Below are 18,887 nucleotides of genomic sequence, written 5' to 3' on the forward strand. Positions count from 1 at the left end.
CCCCTCCCCCTTCTCCCCGCCGCCCCCTCCGGCAAAACATAAAGACCAGTTGCATCCATGACTAAAATGTTGCCCCCGACAAAAAAGAGCGTAGTTACAACTATGTTGAAAAGTCATGCAATAGCAGTCGGGCATGATGGTTGCAATTGCATGACTAGTGTAGACATGCAACTGCCGCATTCCCTTTTCGCCGCCATCCCCACTCGAACAAAACAAAAGCCCAGTTGCGACCATGTTGGAAAAGATAAACGATAACTATAAAAAGTGTTATCCAATTCTTTTAAATATGGTTGGATTGAACATGAATCCCACATGGGTTGAACATGAACATGAACCCATGAATGCTGCAAAATCTGCATTCTACATTCTACATGTGTCAAAATGGCCTAAAAGAGATACACTGAACACTAAGACATGAACCAGCCATACCAGTGCAAAAACACACAGTTACAAAAGTAAACAAAAAAATATCTAGAAAAAGTAACCCATGAATTGTACCAGCCATGGTTTATGGAAGTAAGCCAAGCTACAAACACTAACAAAAATACTTGCTGCTAGTAAAAACACTAATAAAAACACAAAAATAATTTGCTGTCGCTAGTTAAATCATGGCCATGGTTTCTGGAATAGTAAACCAAGCTACAAACACTAATAAAATCATTGTTATTTTTTAGACTTATAAAATCCCTATTATGATAGTAAGTGTCTTCCTCCTCTCTAACCACACAGGAAGAGCTTAAAATGCTGGATAAAAAAGATAAATGATTTCAATGTAAACAACTACTTAGCTAGGGGCTCCCTCTCCGCTTCAAACCCAGTGAGAAAAAAAAGAAAAGGTCAACCTTCAACAATATATTATGTGATGATGAGAATAAAACTAAAAAGAAACAATGATCAAAAAATGATAAAAAATACAACAAAAAAGAAACAAAGGTTGCGGACTTGCCCCTCGATTTTTGAACTACTTCTAGGCATAAATGATGATGCCGCTTCCCCTGCTCTCGCAGAAACAAGGGCTCAGACAAACTCTGCAAGCCCTCACCTGTGCACATAAAAAGGAGCCAAAACATAAAATGTGTGCTAGTTAGAGACATATGAATTCAGCTAATGATTTTAGGAAGAAACTTGCATGCTTCCCGAAAAAGGATTTCAATATAATGATGATTTTTCAAAATATATTTACATCGGGTTGTAGAGATTAAAAGACGAATCGATTAAAAAGACGATATTAAAAACATACCACAACTAGTGATGCATTCAGTAATCTATATCTTGATTCCAAACAAAAAAAGATATTGAACGTGGTACCGATTAATAGGGTTTTAGCAAAAAGTAAACTGAAAAAACATGCTACTGCTAGAACTTAGTTTCAGTAATCATTCTCTTTGTTTCCAGAAAAAAGAGAGATTTGAACATGCTACTGATTAATAGGGTTTCAGCAAAAAATCTGACAAACAAATAAACTTTCCGACTCCTAGTGATAGATCCAGTAACAATCTCTCTTGTTTACAGAGAAAATATTTCAAAAACATGCTACTGGTTAAATAGGGTTCCATAAAAAATCTGAGAAAATAAATAAACATGTACACTCCCTAGTGATAGATTCGGTAATTATCTCTATGGTTTCCAGTGATCAATAGGATTTCGGCAAAATCTGAAACAAAACAAAACTAGAGACTGAGCCACCCCATTCCACAAACAAAATATAATCTTCAACCATGCTACCAATTTCACAATCATGCTACTGATTTGAGGGGCTTTGGGTTTGAGTTCAGTAATAGATATGAGGGGGTCTGGGTTCAGTAGTAATCCTCAACCATGCTACTGAATTCACAATCATGCTACTGATTTGAGGGGCTTTGTGTTTGGGTTCAGTAATAGATATGAGGGGGTTTGGGCTCAGTAATAATCCTCAAACATGCTACTGATTTGAGGGGCTTTGGGTTTGGGTGCAGTAATAGATATGAGGGGGGTTGGGTTCAGTAATAATCCTCAAACATGCAAAAAGTCAGCAGGAAAAATCATACAAGAAAGAAGACATAGTACCCCGAACTTCTCTCTATTGCTCCAAGAAATCTCTATGCTTACTGCCTTGTAGTTCCTTGTCGCCTGAATACACCTACAACTTAATCCTCACCCTCAAAGAGGATTTGTTTCTCCCCAGTTGTTCATGTGTGCACAAAAGTCTTCGAAATGCTATTCAATCTTTCGACAATCCTCAGCAAGCTATTGCTCTGAAATTTCTTGCTTGCCCGCATTATGATTAATCCCATAAGTCTGGTAATCTTATTGGCATCCATTGTCATTATAATTTTGAGTCCATTGATTCAATGTGTTGCGATTGCTTGCAATCCCCTGAAGAATCTTAGAATTCTTTCCTCCAGCTCAGACGCCATTTTAAACATGAGCTGGATCTCGACCAATCAAATTGTCGTCGATTGTACCCCCTAAGGCTATTCATCTTATCCATCCCTAATTAGAGCATTGCTTCTGACCCCTTGTCTTGGAATTGATAATTCCTTTGCATTTGAGCCTTGAATTAGTCAGTTGTTTCTAAAGTCTGATCTTCTTGCATTGTTTCTTCCTCTGGTTGAGTACCGATGCTCACATCAGATCCCTTGAGGACCACCGGATCCTTTATTGGATTTTATCCGATATCATCCTTCATATTCAATCACTTTGGAAGTTCTTTTTCTATTGGTAAATCCTAACCTCTGATTGACCAACCATGCTCTGCTTCCGAGCTTGTGTTATTACTTCGAAGTTTGTGGTATATGTTCCTAAGATGCCCTGATGGGTTGAACCTACGCCTTTCCTAATCCGTGTGAACCTGAAAGATTTCACGAGTCATACTCTTCTGGTATTTTGCCAGCTAAAATTTCAACACTACAACTTTAGCAAACACGAGAAGTGAATGAAAGGTTATGCATTGGAGAAGTGGGAGTCGACCTTGAACTTGGTGTTCATGCCCATGTGCATGATGTAGATCATATCATGGAAGCTTCTCTTATATTAATTATTACCTTCGTATAAGTTCATCTTATATCTCGGATCTGGTCTTTTGCAATCATGGTTCCGACCATATTTTCTCCTTAATACCTTTTCTCGGACAAGTTGAAGCACTTGTCTTGTGCAGATCATTGCACCCGTCCAACCTTTACTTTGATCTACTGTCGAGTATTACACTATGATATCTTGATAATGTCATGGGACTGCATAACTTCTTATGGGTTCTTCATTAACTGTAATTTCTCACCGATTCCAATTTTTTTTCTGGGTTCTGGGTTGTCGTCAACCGAGAACATCGATATGTGAACCGATTCCACATTCCGGTTCGATAACCCTAATTAATTTTTGTTGCTCATGAGTTTAATAATCCTTCAAGTCATTCCTAGCCTGATCGGCTATACCATTATTGGGCTAATTTTTAACTGTGCTACCTGGTCCTTCTTCACGGAGCACAAATTTCGACAGTGAGCTAATCTCACGTCTTATCTACCTTGTCATATCATTTTTCCTTGAATAGAAAACTTGATTTCGAGTTTGTTTCATACCCATGGTTCTGATAACTTTTGTTTCACCATTCCTTATGCTTGATGTCAGCGATGATCGATTATATCCTCCTGAAACCCCTGATACGTCTCCATAGTATCTACTTTTCCAAACACTTTTGCCCTTATTTTGGACTCTAACTTGTATGATTTGAATGGAACTAACCCGGACTGACGCTGTTTTCTGCAGAATTGCCATGATGTTGTTTTATGTGCAGAAAACAAAAGTTCTCGGAATGACCTGAAACTCCACGGAATATCTTACAATAAATAATAAAAAATCCTCGCCAAAGATGAAGATTAGGGGGGCCACACCCTTGCCACGAGGGTGGGGGGTGCCCCCCTAGGGGGGCGTGCCCCCTACCTCGTGGGCCCCCTGGAGACCTTCCGACTCCAACTCCAACTCTATATAACTGCTTTCGGGGAGAAAACAATAGGAGAGAAGAAATCATCGCGTTTTATGATACGGAGTCGCCGCCAAGCCCTAAAATCTCTTGGTAGGGCTGATCTGGAGTCCGTTTGGGGTTCCGGAGAGGGGGGTTCGTCGCCGTCGTCATCATCAACCATCCTCCATCACCAATTTCATGATCCTCACCATCGTGCGTGAGTAATTCCATCGTAGGCTTGCTGGATGGTGATGGGTTGGATGAGATTTATCATGTAATCGAGTTAGTTTTGTTAGGGTTTGATCCCTAGTATCCACTATGTTCTGAGATTGATGTTGCTATGACTTTGCTATGCTTAATGCTTGTCACTAGGGCCCGAGTGCCATGATTTCAGATCTGAATATATTATGTTTTCGTCAATATATGAGAGTTCTAGATCCTATCTTGCAAGTCTATAGTCACCTATTATGTGTTATGATCCGTTAACCCCGAAGTGACAATAATCGGGATACTTACCGGTGATGACCATAGTTTGAGGAGTTCATGTATTCACTATGTGCTAATGCTTTGTTCCGGTTCTCTATTAAAAGGAGGCCTTAATATCCCTTAGTTTCCATTAGGACCCCGCTGCCATGGGAGGGTAGGACAAATCATGCAAGTTCTTTTCCATAAGCATGTATGACTATATTCGGAATACATGCCTACATTACATTGACGAATTGGAGCTAGTTCTGTGTCACCCTATGTTATGATTGTTACATGATGAACCACATCCGGCATAATTATCCATCATTGATCCAATGCCTACGAGCTTTCAATATACTAGTTTACGCCTATTTACTACAAAATACCAAAAACATTACTTTCCTTTCGTTACTCTTTTGTTACCGTTACCACCACTATCATATTACTTTGCTACTAAACACTTTGCTGCAGATACTAAGTTTACAGGTATGGTTGAATTGACAACTCATCTGCTAATACTTGAGAATATTCTTTGGCTCCCCTTGTGTCGAATCAATAAATTTGGGTTGAATACTCTACCCTCGAAAGCTGTTGCGATCCCCTATACTTGTGGGTTATCAAGACTAATTTCTGGCGCCGTTGCCGGGGAGCATAGCTCTATTCTTTGAGTCACTGGGGATTTATATCTGTTGGACACTATAAAGAACTTGAAAGACGCTAAGACAACAATTTATCCCTCAACTACGAGGGGAGGTAAGGAACTGCTATCTAGCTCTGTACTTGATTCACCTTCTGTTTTGAGTAAGCTTGCGACACCCACACCTGCTTCTGCTATTCGTTCTGATATGTCGCATGTTATTGATGATGCTACTTCTGCTATACATGATACTTATGATGAAACTACTTCTATGCTTGATACTACTATGCCACTTGGTGATTTTCTCGAGGAACGACTTGCTAGGGCTAGAGAAATTGAAAATATTGAATCTGATTATGAAGATGAAAGTGATGATGAAGAATCACTTGTTATTCCTGAGGGTTATTTATTTGATCAAGAAGCTTCTTTAGCTATTTTAGCTTGCAAAGATAGATATGAACTCAAAAGGTTATTAGCTAAATGGAATAAGCAATCTCTAAATGCTAGGATGAGACCTGATCCTGCTTTTGCTACTTCACCTATTTGTGTTACTGATAAAGATTATGAATTCTCTGTTGATCCTGATATAATTACTTTGGTTGAATCTGATCCTTTTCATGGCTATGAATCTGAAACTATTGTGGCACATCTTACTAAATTAAATGATATAGCCACCCTGTTCACTAATGATGAGAGATCTCGGTACTTTTATATCCTTAAAATATTTCTGTTCTCATTAAAGGGTGAGGCTAAGATATGGTTTAATTCTCTTGATCCTGGTTGTGTTCGTAGTCCCCAGGATATGATCTATTACTTCTCTGCTAAATATTTCCCTGCTCATAAGAAACAAGCTGCTTTAAAGGAAATATACAACTTTGTGCAAATTAAAGAAGAGAGTCTCCCACAAGCTTGGGGGAGGCTTCTCAAGTTACTTAATGCTTTGCCTGATCATCCTCTTAAGAAAAATGAAATACTTGATATATCTTTTATAATGGACTAACCGATGCTTCCAAAGATTACCTGGATAGTTGTGCTGGTTCTCTTTTTAGGGAAAGAACACCAGATGAAGCTGAAATCTTATTGAATAATATGTTAACAAATGAAAATAATAGGGCACCTCCTGAGCCAGCTCCTGCTCCAATTAATGATCCTATTCCTAAACCAACTCCGAAGAAGAGAGGTATTCTATTTCTCAGTCCCGAAGATATGCAAGAGGAAAAGAAATCTATGAAAGAAAAAGGTATTAAAGCTGAATGTTAAGAAATACATCGTGCTTGAGTTGGTTTACCTCCTATTAAAGAGATACATGGTCTTAATTTACCGCCTGTGGAATAAACATATGATCTTGATCCTTTATTTATTGAAGAACCTCCAGACCCTGATAACCCGACACGGGTAGTAAAGGTAAATTCTCTCTATAGTTATGATAAAGCTGAAATCCCTCCTACTAAAATTGTTAGTCAATGCTTGGATGATTTTGATAATTTTATGTTTAAGCAAGAAGACTTCAATGATTATTTTGGTAGACAATTAAAACAAGATGCTGATATGATTAAATACTTGGGTGATTATATGGCTAATATTAGAGGTGAACTTAAACTTGTTAGCAAACATGCTTCTATGGTTACCACTCAAGTAGAACAAGTACTTAAAGCTCAAAAAGAATTTCTCAATGAGATGAATAGTAAGAAAAATAATTATGATGTTAAAGTGGCTACTAGAACTGGCAGAATGACTCAGGAACCTTTGTATCCTGAAGGCCACCCTAAGAGAATTGAGCAAGATTCTCAGAGAAATAATATTGATGGACCTAGTTCTTCTAAAAAGAAGAAAAAGAAAAATGATAGAACTGTGCAAACTTCTAGTGAACCTATTGCCGAACCACCTGATAATCCAAATGATATCTCTATGTCTGATGCTGAAACACAATCTGGCAATGAACATGAACCTAATGAAAATGTTAATGATGAGGTTCATAATGATGCTCAACCTAGTAATGATAATGATGTAGAAATTGAACCTGCCGTTGATCTTGATAACCCACCATCAAAGAATCAACGTTATGATAAGAAAGACTTTGTTGCTAGGAAACATGGTAAAGAAAGAGAACCTTGCGTTTAGAAACCCATGCCTTTTCCTCCCAAACCATCCAAGAAAAAAGATGATGAGGATTTTGAGCGCTTTGCTGAAATGATTAGACCTATCTTTTTGCGTATGCGATTAACTGATATGCTCAAAACCAATCCTTATGCTAAGTACATGAAAGATATTATTACAAATAAAAGGAAGATACCGGAAGCTAAAATTTCCACCATGTTTGCTAATTATACTTTTAAGGGTGGAATACCAAAGAAACTTGGAGATCTAGGAGTACCTACTATACCATGCTCGATTAAAAGAAACTATGTTAAAACTGCTTTATGTGATCTTGGAGCCGGTGTTAGTGTTATGCCTCTTTATTTATATCATAGACTTGACTTGAATAAGTTGACACCTACTGAAATATCTTTGCAAATGGCTGATAAATCAACTGCTATACCTATCGGTATTTGTGAGGATGTGCATGTTGTAGTTGCAAACATTACTATTTTGACGGACTTTGTTATTCTTGATATTCCCGAGGATGATAGTATGTCTATTATTCTTGGAAGACCTTTTCTTAATACTGCAGGGGATGTTCACTACAACACAGACGTCATTAGAAGGCACTTTATTAAGGGCGTTTTCTCTAAACGCCTCAAAACTATGTATTAGAAGGCATTTTCCAAAATCGCCTCTATCTAGACGTAGCTTCGAAGGCACTTTTTCAGAGCGCCTCGCATCAAACGAGATTCGGAGGCATTTTTTTAAAGCGCCTCGCATCGAACGAGCTTTGGAGGTCTTTCTCCCAAACACCTCGCATCAAACGAGCTCTGGAGGCATTTTTCAAGAATGCCTCACATCGAAGAGCTTTGGAGGCGTTTCCCAGAACGCCTCGCAAGGAACGAGCTTTGATCAGCTTGGATAAAAAAATTAGGCTGCAATCGGACGAGAGCGGTTGTAATCTTTTACTGTACGTATTTGCGTCTGGAGCGTAACAGCTGGTGGTCGAGGTCGAAAGCTCCATCCTGGGCGGAAGAATTTGGCGGCGGCCTTTGACCCGTCAGTTCTTTGACCACGTCTCTCTCCGCCTGAGCAGTTTTAGTCCCATACCGCTTAGGGAACAAGTGTTTGACCTTCTTATAAACAAAGAACGGTCAACTAGCTTCAGAAATCAGCTACTACAAGAGAGGCTGCCTCCCCTAATGGGCCTGACCAGCATGGTGCCATTATTTGATTTGACAGCCCACCATGAGTCGATCTTGGGAGATAAGAGTAAGAGAGAGCCTTCCGGTGGTGGGCTTTCCATTAAATAAAAGAATAAAAGATGCAGAGAGAGGGAAGGCAGCCAAGATACCTTCCGGCTAGCTATAATTACATTTTCAGAAAATGCCAGATACCCTTTCGAGGCATTCCTTAAAACGTGGGTGCTCGGTCTTCCGAGGCGTCATGGTCGAACGCCTTGATTAGCATTTGCCTTCGCGTCCATCTCTGGCGATTTTCAGAAATGCCCCGACACATATATAACAGCGTTCTTGTGACTTTTGGCGGCATTTTCGATCGCCTTCTAATGTCAGTCGTGTTGTAGTGGTTATTGATTGCACTAAAGGCAATGTCACTTTTCATGTTAATGGTAATGAGCATATGGTACACTTTCTGAAGAAACAACCTCAAGTTCATAGTATCAATTCTATCAGAAAAATTCCATCGATTATATTTGGAGGTTTTGAATTTCCTCTTCCTACTGTCAAGAAGAAATAAGATATATTTATTATTGGGGATGTGCATATCCCCGTTGAGGTAACCTAGTGTTATTAGAAATTTCTCCGGTTTTATGTTAATCGGAATGAGTTTGTTAACAAGACTTGATCAACCTTGTTAGTGGATTCCTTTTGACGAGCATGAGATGGATGAAACTAGAAGCACAACCTTCTGTACCCCACTTTTACTTTTTGTTATTTAGTCGAAATAAAGTGAAAATAAATACTTTTCTATCTGTTATCTGATTATCCGTGCAATATAAAAATACCTCGAAAATAAAAGGTCTCCAAATGCCCTGAAAATTAAATATGATTTTTTCTAGAATATTTGAGGATTTATGGAACTGAATACACACCAGGGGGCCAACCACCTTGCCACGAGGGTGGAGGGCGTGCCCACCCCCTAGGGCGCACCACCTGCCTCGTGGGACCACGGTGGTCCTCCTCCACTTATTCCTGCACCCATCCTCTTCTTCTTCCTCCCACAAACACGAAAAACCAACTCAAGCACGAGTTCCAGCCCTCTTTGCTACCATTTTCGATCTCCTTGCTCAAAGCACCTCTCACAAAACTGCTTTGGGAGATTGTTCCTTAGTATGTGACTCCTCCATTGGTCCAATTAGTTTTTGTTCTAGTGCTTTATTCATTGAAATTTTTTGCTGCTTAGGTGACCTTGTTCTTGAGCTTGCGTGTCAAATTTATATGGTCAAAAGTAGTTTTGATGCATGATATAGGCCCTAGGCACTTGTAGGAGTAGTTTCTATCAATATTATTGAGTTTGGTTTACTTTTATGTTGAAGTTACAAAAAAAATTCAAAAATTTTCAGAAAATGATGAGGAGATTATTGAGGGGCTCATCGAGCCAAAGCTCGAAGGAAAAGGCACCGAAGCCTAAGTATAATTTGCCGCGCACCGCGGAGGTTCGGGCGTGTGAATGGCCTTCCGAGGATTTCTTGAGAGCAGCCGGGATTTATGAAGATTTTCATGAATTGGCTCATAATGCAGGCCTCACTGCTTTCCTCCATGACCAATGCGATCAGTATCTCTTACTCACAAATACCTTTGTGCAAAACTTTCATTTTCATTCTAGGAACTCACCACCTACGGTGGAGTTTCATTTATATGATGAGCATAAGGAGATGTCACTTTATGATTTCTGTCGGATTTGTTTAGTCCCTTTTGGGGGCAAGACAGAAGAACCACATCATGATGATGTGGAGGGGTTTATTGATATTATCACTATAGGAGAAACTAGAAAGGTTTCCGATGCACGAATCACTAGCATACATTTTCCTGTTTTACGTTACTTTGCATTATTTGCTAGTTGTTGCTTAATTCGACGTGGAAACTGTGGAAACCTTAGTATCCCTGATATAATTATTCTGCTCCATGGTTTATACAGTGATAATACTTTTAGTATGGGCGGTAATATTGCTAAACGGTTAAGTCTGAACCGTACAAAGGGCCCCATCTTTGGAGGCATCTATGCTACATGCCTAGCTGCACATTTTAACATACCTATCAGGCATGCTGAGAAGGAAGAAAAAGTGCTGCCTCGTGTTTATCTAGATTATAAAAGTATGGTGGCACATGATTTTATTATTAAGAATAGGGAGGAGAGCTTAAATATCAATTGTTCTTTAATAAACATCATCCTGAGACTATTACCTTACCTGCTCCTTCTTTGTTTGATTTGACTGTAGGCAAGTACCTTGTTCCGTTGACGGCTATCCACGCCTACCAGAACCCTGACCAGCCGAGGAGCCAGAACCAAAACCATAATTTGATCCTTCACGACAATCTAACTATCAGTGGGATCCGGAGATGATTTCCAGCCAGTGGCAATCAGAGCATTCTTCTTCCTCATCGCAGTACGACCCCAACTATTATTATGGATATCCGCCAGGCCAGCCGTGGCCATAGACCAACTTAGGCTAAACGCCTAAGCTGGGGGGAGTACGTATTTCTCACTGACACACTACTAGAAAAAGGGCTGCTAGTGGCGCACCTATTTTCTCTACTAATGGCGCACTACTGGTGCACCACTAGCATCACGCCATTAGAATTTTTTTCTAATGGCGCACCTATGGTGCGCCATTAGAATCTGGTATTCTAATGGCGCACCACTGGTGCGCCATTAGTATGGCCCACAGTGCACCATTAGTATCTGGTATACTAATGGCGCACCATATAGAAGTGCGCCATTAGTAACAATTTTTTTTCAAATTTTTTTTCAGAATTTTTTTTAATTTTTTTAAAAAATTTCAATTTTTTTTCGTTTTTTTCTTAATCTCAGGTCATTATGTCTTAATCTCGGTTCATAGACCAACTTAGGCTAAACGCCTAAGCTGGGGGGAGCATGTATTTCTCACCGACACACTATTAGAAAAAGGGCTGCTAGTGGCGCACCTGTTTTCGCTACTAATGGCGCACTACTGGTGCGCCACTAGCATCACGCCATTAGAATTTTTCTCTAATGGCGCACCTGTGGTGCGCCATTAGAATCTGGTATTCTAATGGCGCACCGCTGGTGCGCCATTAGTATGGCCCACGGTGCGCCATTAGTATCTGGTATACTAATGGCGCACCACATAGAAGTGCGCCATTAGTAACAAATTTTTTTCAAAAAAAAAATTCAGAATTTTTTTTCGTTTTTTTCTTAATCTCAGGTCATTATGTCTTAATCTCGGGTCAATATGCTTAATCTCAAGTCAAATCGCACTCCGTGGTCAAACTTCCCAAAAGGTCACCCATCCTCACACTACTCCAGCCCAAGCACGCTTAACTTCGGAGTTCTATCCAACCGCAGCAACAGCTCACTTCATAGGCACTTGTTGATATATCTAGCATATCAATCCTATTATACCTTGTTGATGCCTAGGACTTTGTTCATGTTCATGACTATGATGAAATTTTGAAAAATATTTCAAACTTCCCGGTCATATTATGTATCATTTTTTGAAGAAAAAAAATTAAAAAATATTTCAAAACCTTTTTTTGAATTTTTTTTGCCTCTAGATCTTGAAAGCCCCATAACTTTTTTTGTGTTAGGTTTTTGGGGATTTTGAAAATGTTTAACGTGGTTCCCCAGTTAAATTCAGATGTAACTTTTCGAGTAGATGATTTTTCATATATAAAACTTTTTAATCCAAGTTCGTATGCAAAAGTTATGCCCGTTTTACAAATTTCTAGAGAGATTTTGCAAATAAAGTCAAAATTTACATTTGTAAATTTTCCCAACAATTAGACCACATATCACATGGCAAACTTATTTTCTTTTATTTTTTTTGAAATTTTTATCATTTTTTTATTTGTTTTTAAACTGAAAATGCGGTCCACGGGAGGGGGGTGCATTCGGTGGAAGCCGGGCAAACTAGTAATGGCGCACCGTGGGGTGGTGCGCCATTAGTAGTTAAACTAGTAATGGCGCACCACACGACAGTGCGCCATTACTAGTTTTGAAAAAAATATAAAAAAATTTGAATTTTTTTTGAATTTTTTTAAAGAAAACTTAGTAATGGCGCACCAGTGGATAGTGCGCCATTACTAGTTAAAAACTAGTAATGGCGCACTGTCCACTGGTGCGCCATTACTAACAAAAAAATTTATTTTATTTTACTTTTTTTCAAAACTTCTAATGGCGCACCGTGGGTGTAGTGCGCCATTACTATGTCAACTAGTAATGGCGCACCACACCCACGGTGCGCCATTAGTAACAATTTTTTTCAAAACTTCTAATGGCGCACCGCACAGCAGGTGCGCCATTAGTAATATATTACTAATGACGTACCTGTATGTGGTGCGCCATTGCTATATTCTAATAGCGCACCACACATGTGGTGCGCCATTAATGACCATTTCATCTATAGCCGTTTTCCTAGTAGTGACATTACATTTATGTTCACACACACTCATTGCTAAATGTCAGTGCTCATACTTTTTCATTGTATCATCCATGCTAGTTTATTTTCCTTTTTATGCTTTCTTCTTGTGTGTTTAATAAACCTTAAGAAAAACAAAAAAAATTAGTTATAGCTTTTAATTAATTTACTTTCCATGCTTGTAGTAGTAATTAAAAAGAAAACCCAAAAATATTTCCGGTTCTTCTTTTGCTTGTTGGGAGCTTTCCCGTGGAAATAGTTTTATTTCTTTTCTTTCTTTGGGGGTCAGTAGGAGAAGACCATGATTAAATTGTTGAAGTGGCTCTTATATGCTTTATTGTTGATTTAACCAAGAGCCCATATTGCCTTGTCTTCTCCTGTTTATTGAATGCTCACATATTCCAGCTTAGTCCAATGCACGTGCACTCTTATTATTATTCACATCGTTCGGTCGTGGAAGTGAAAGGCAATTATGATGATATATGATGGACTGACTGAGATGAGAAAAGTTGTTACGAACTCGACCTCTTTTGTTTTTGTAAATATGATGAGTTCATCGTTCTTGATTCATCTTGTTATGAATAAATATGTTTGCAATGACAATTAGAGATCATAGTTGCTTGTGCCATGCTTGATTAGCTATGAGTTATAATGTTTTACCTTGTGTGCCAACATGCTATTAAAATGGTTATGATGTGGTATGATAGGGTGGTATCCTCCTCTGAATGATTTAACTGACTTGACTTGGCACATGTTCACGCATGTAGTTGAAACAAATCAACATAGCCTTCACGATATTTATGTTCATGGTGGATTATATCCTACTCATGCTTGCATCCAATGTTTATTAATTTTAATGCATGTACATGGTTGTTGTCGCTCTCTAGTTGGTCGCTTCCCAGTCTTTTGCTAGCCTTCACTTGTACTAAGCGGGAATACTGCTCGTGCATTCAATCCCTTAAACCCCAAAGTTATTCCAGATGAGTCCACTATACCTTCCTATATGCGGTATCTACCTGCCGTTCCAAGTATATTTGTATGTGCCAAACTCTAAACCTTCAAATAAATATCTTGTTTTGTATGCTCGAATAGCTCATGTATCAACTAGGGCTGTCTGTATCTTCCATGTTAGGCGGGTTATTCTCAAGAGGAGTGGACTACGCTCCTCACTCACGAGATAAATGTCTGGTCACCGGGATGCCCAGTCCCATGCTTTATGCAAACTAAATCAAAAATAATTGCAAACAAAACTCCCCCTGGGACCTGATGTATGTTGGAGGCACTCGTTGTTTCGAGCAAGCCATGGATTGATGTTTGTTGGTGGAGGGGGAGTATAAACTTTACCATTCTGTTTGGGAACCGCCTATAATGTGTGTAGCATGGAAGATATAGCCATCTCTTGGTTGTTATGTTGACAATGAAAGTATACCGCTCAAAATATTATTCACCTCTATTTCAAAACCGAGCTCTGGCACCTCTATAAATCTCTGCTTCCCTCTGCGAAGGGCCTATCTATTTAGTTTTATGTTGAGTCATCATCCTCTTATTAAAAAGCACCAGTTGGAGAGCACCGATGTCATTTGCATTCATTACTGTTAATTTATATTGGGTGTGACTATGATTGGATCTCTTTTACCATGAATTACAATGTCTAGTCAGTCCTTGATCTTTAAAGGTGCTCTGCATTTATGTTTTGCGGTCTCAGAAAGGGCTAGCGAGATACCATCTTGTTATATCATATTATGATTGTTTTGAGAAAGTGTTGTCATCTGAGTTTTATTATTATGGCTCGCTAGTTGATTATGCTATTGATATGAGTAAACTTGAGACCTATGCGTTATTGCGAATGTGGTTAGTTATAATCTTTGCTAAAAACTTGAATGCTAGCTTGACATATTTACAACAACAAGAGCAAACAGAGTTTGTAAAAGTTTTTATTTATTTCTTTCAGTTTGTCAACTGAATTGCTTGAGGACAAGCAAGGGTTTAAGCTCGGGGGAGTTGATACGTCTCCGTCATATCTACTTTTCCAAACACTTTTTCCCTTGTTTTGGACTCTAACTTGTATGATTTGAATGGAACTAACCCGGACTGATGTTGTTTTCAGCAGAATTGCCATTATGTTGTTTTATGTGCAGAAAACAAAAGTTCTTGGAATGACCTGAAACTCCACGGAATATCTTACAATAAATAATAAAAAATCCTCGCCAAAGATGAAGACCAGGGGGCCCACACCCTTGCCACGAGGATGGAGGGGCGCCCCCCTATGATGCACCCCCTACCTCGTGGGCCCCTGGAGACCTCCTGACTCCAACTCCAACTCTATATAACTGCTTTCGGGGAGAAAAAATAGGAGAGAAGAAATCATCGCGTTTTACGATACGGAGCCGCCGCCAAGCCCTAAAACCTCTCGGGAGGGCTGATCTGGAGTCCGTTCGGGGCTCCGGAGAGGGGGATTTGTCGCCGTCGTCATCATCAACCATCCTCCATCACCAATTTCATGATGCTCACCGCCGTGCGTGAGTAATTCCATCGTAGGCTTGCTGGACGATGATGGGTTGGATGAGATTTATCATGTAATCGAGTTAGTTTTGTTAGGGTTTGATCCCTAGTATCCACTATGTTCTGAGATTGATGTTGATATGACTTTGCTATGCTTATGCTTGTCACTAGGGCCCGAGTGCCATGATTTCAGATCTGAACCTATTATGTTTTTGTCAATATATGAGAGTTCTAGATCCTATCTTGCAAGTCTATAGTCACCTATTATGTGTTATGATCCGTTAACCCCGGTGTGACAATAATTGGGATACTTACCAGTGATGACCGTAGTTTGAGGAGTTCATGTATTCACTATGTGCTAATGCTTTGTTCCGATTTTCTATTAAAAGGAGGCCTTAATATCCCTTAGTTTCCATTAGGACCCCGCTGCCACGGGAGGGTAGGACAAAAGATGTCATGCAAGTTCTTTTCCATAAGCACGTATGACTATATTCGGAATACATGCCTACATTACATTGACGAATTGGAGCTAGTTCTGTGTCACCCTATGTTATGACTGTTACATGATGAACCGCATCCGGCATAATTATCCATCATTGATCCAATGCCTACGACCTTTCCATATACTGGTTTATGCTTATTTACTTTCCCGTTACTATTGTTACAATCACTACAAAATACCAAAAACATTACTTTGCTTTCATTACTCTTTTGTTACCGTTACCACCACTATCATATTACTTTGCTACTAAACACTTTGCGGCAGATACTAGTTTCCAGGTGTGGTTGAATTGACAACTCAGCTGCTAATACTTGAGAATATTCTTTGGCTCCCCTTGTGTTGAATCAATAAATTTGGGTTGAATACTCTGCCCTCGAAAGCTGTTGTGATCCCCTATACTTGTGGGTTATCAACCCCCTTGACAAGTGTGTCGTAATCATCATCAACATTTTGACCCCTTCCAGGATATCAATTGAATTCATGATGAGAAGTACCATCCTTGCCCTCGATGAGTTGTGTTATTATCGACCACTTTATTGCCTTCCGTTCAACACAAACTTGTTCGTGTTTTGTGTTATACCTTGATTTCTTTGCTATCCAGCATTTGTTCTTCTTTACCTTGGAATATTACCACCTTTTATGCCAAGGATGTCGTGAGAATTTTACCACTTCTTAAGAATTCTTGATACAAGTGATACTTCTTGCTATCTTCGTTCATTCCTTGGTCCCCGTGTTGTTTCCAAACGGACAAATGGATTGTGATGTGTAAAATTCAAAATTTCTAGCAACCCTATTGCTTTGACGTTAATGGTCGATAGCTTCATTCTAAGTCTATTGCTTATTGAATCATCATTCAAACATTGATCGTGCTACCTAGTCCAAATTTTTGGGTGCACTTTTCAGCCAATGTTTAAATGTGTATGTTTTTCCTCTAGCATACACCATTATATCATTTGATCCGGCAAATGTTATCCCCTTGTTCACATAACTGTTGAAATCCATCTTTTGAAAATCTCAATGAATTGTCACCGAGTCAATCAGCCACCTCCCCGCCTCTCCTTCATTTAATGATGAACTCTTGATTTGGAGCTCGCGTCCATAGTTCAATTCCCGTGAATCTTACAGTGTCGTCTCGACAGTTTGTGTTGCACCTTTTCTTCTCAAGCATCCCGAGTTTGAGGTATCCTGGCACTAATCAGATCTGATTCTCGGTCAGATATGATGGTTTGGACATGTTTCCAAGAGTTATAACATTGGTCTTTACATGACCCAATAAGGTGATGTCATGCCTAGCACAACTAGCCGGAGGACCCATGTCATAGTTTTCCTTTTAGCAAGGTTATCCGTTCTTTCATGAGGAAATTGTAACACTTATTACATGGGTTGTTCCTGATGGATCCTTTGCATATCCAAAGTCTGACCTTTGCTTAAAGACCATGTCAACGCTATCTCGAAGCATGTATGTGGTACTCCAATTTTCAATAAGAACATTTGAAGCACAATGCTAAAATTTCTTTATTAATTACCCCAAACACCGTTGTATGGGTAATGTCATGAAATTTCTCTCCCCTTACTTAAAGGGTTTTCTACATTATATCTTGTCATGGATATCATGGTCTGCTTGTCCTTGGGAAGGATATACCCCTAAAATATGTGTTTAAACACATTTTTCCTTTCCATTGTTCTGTTTAATCTGATAATCATATTTTCCTTTCCAATGTTTGGTTTAACCTTTCTTGAGGTCTGTATGATCTAAGCAGTAATATTCTCCTGCTTATGTAAACACCTCGGTGTACAATTCTGTCAGCGAGACCCTGTTGCTTTTGTTGATAGCATTCCAGTAACCACCGATGGACGAGAACTTCGCCTATTGGCCCGCCTCGTTCAACGAGCAGGAAAATGGTTCTCTTCGTCCCTCGCCCTTGGAACCAATGGTTGTTGCCGACATAATCGATAGTCTATCCTCTGACATGCCTTGCTTACATGATCATTCAAGACGTCATCCCCCTTCCTACTTTGAACCCACATGGTGGGCCCATAACCCACAATTCCACAGGATCGAAACCTGACTCTCCTGTACACCCATGTTGCCAAAGTTATCCCTTACTCTTGGTTTCGTAGGTAATTCACGAGCCACCTTCCGAGAGATCATCAATTCTAGTATCAGACACAATGCTTATTCCCGTTGCTCCGAACCCTTTTCACGCCCTGTTTTAGGCATCGAACGATTGCCTGTCCGCTCGAAACTTCTCATGATACCTCCTTACTTTGCTCTCGATATTTTCTTAAGTTTCAATTCGAGAGTTACTCTCCCCCACCTTCCCCGATGTTATAGACCAGATGGTCAACCTTGCAGAGGTCCGTTTTCCCAGAATAACCACCCTTTCGTCTTTCGTAAGTATGATGGAGTTCTCGGAGAAAGGATGCCGACTTCATCATGACCTGAAACAGAGAAATGAAGACATCAACGTAGTGGATCGATCTCTTAAAGCAAAGCAACGAAGACCGAGAAGATCTGTTAGACTTTCGTAACCTAGTCCTTCCCCCTTAATCCACCTCTTAAATCTCGGGATGAGATTTCTTGTAGTCGAGGAGAATTGTGACGCCCGGATAGTTAAGCTACAGTGAACCTCCGCTAATGATGCCACGTCACCGCGGTTACTATTGATACTCTAGCGTTAGATCAAAGCGATTCAAATTTGCATTTGAATTAAAAGCAAACCATAAAAAGTTTTCAGATATTAAAACCAAAATGTTCAGATTATGCCAGATAATGCATATGTAATTGTGGTGGAGGAACCAAACTTTTATAAAACGTTTAAATATTCTAAAATGAATAAAACGTAGCAAGAACAATTATTTAAATGCTTTTAAAATAATAATCAAATTGATCTAGGTGCCAGGTTAATTATGGCAGTGACATTATTTGTAACACTAAAATTAGGTTATATTTTTATAACTTTAGAAACTAAATACTACTAGAAATAAAAATAAACAGATTAGATATAAAAGGGTAAAAAACAGACAAAACAAAATAAACCCCCCTCTCCCGTGGGCCTTGGCCCAGCTAGGCCATCAAGCCAGCCCACCCGCGTTGAACCCCCTGGGCTACTAACCTACCCCA

The sequence above is a fragment of the Triticum dicoccoides genome, chromosome 7A (genome assembly GCF_002162155.2).
Source record: "Triticum dicoccoides isolate Atlit2015 ecotype Zavitan chromosome 7A, WEW_v2.0, whole genome shotgun sequence".
In the NCBI taxonomy this organism is placed as follows: domain Eukaryota; kingdom Viridiplantae; phylum Streptophyta; class Magnoliopsida; order Poales; family Poaceae; genus Triticum; species Triticum dicoccoides.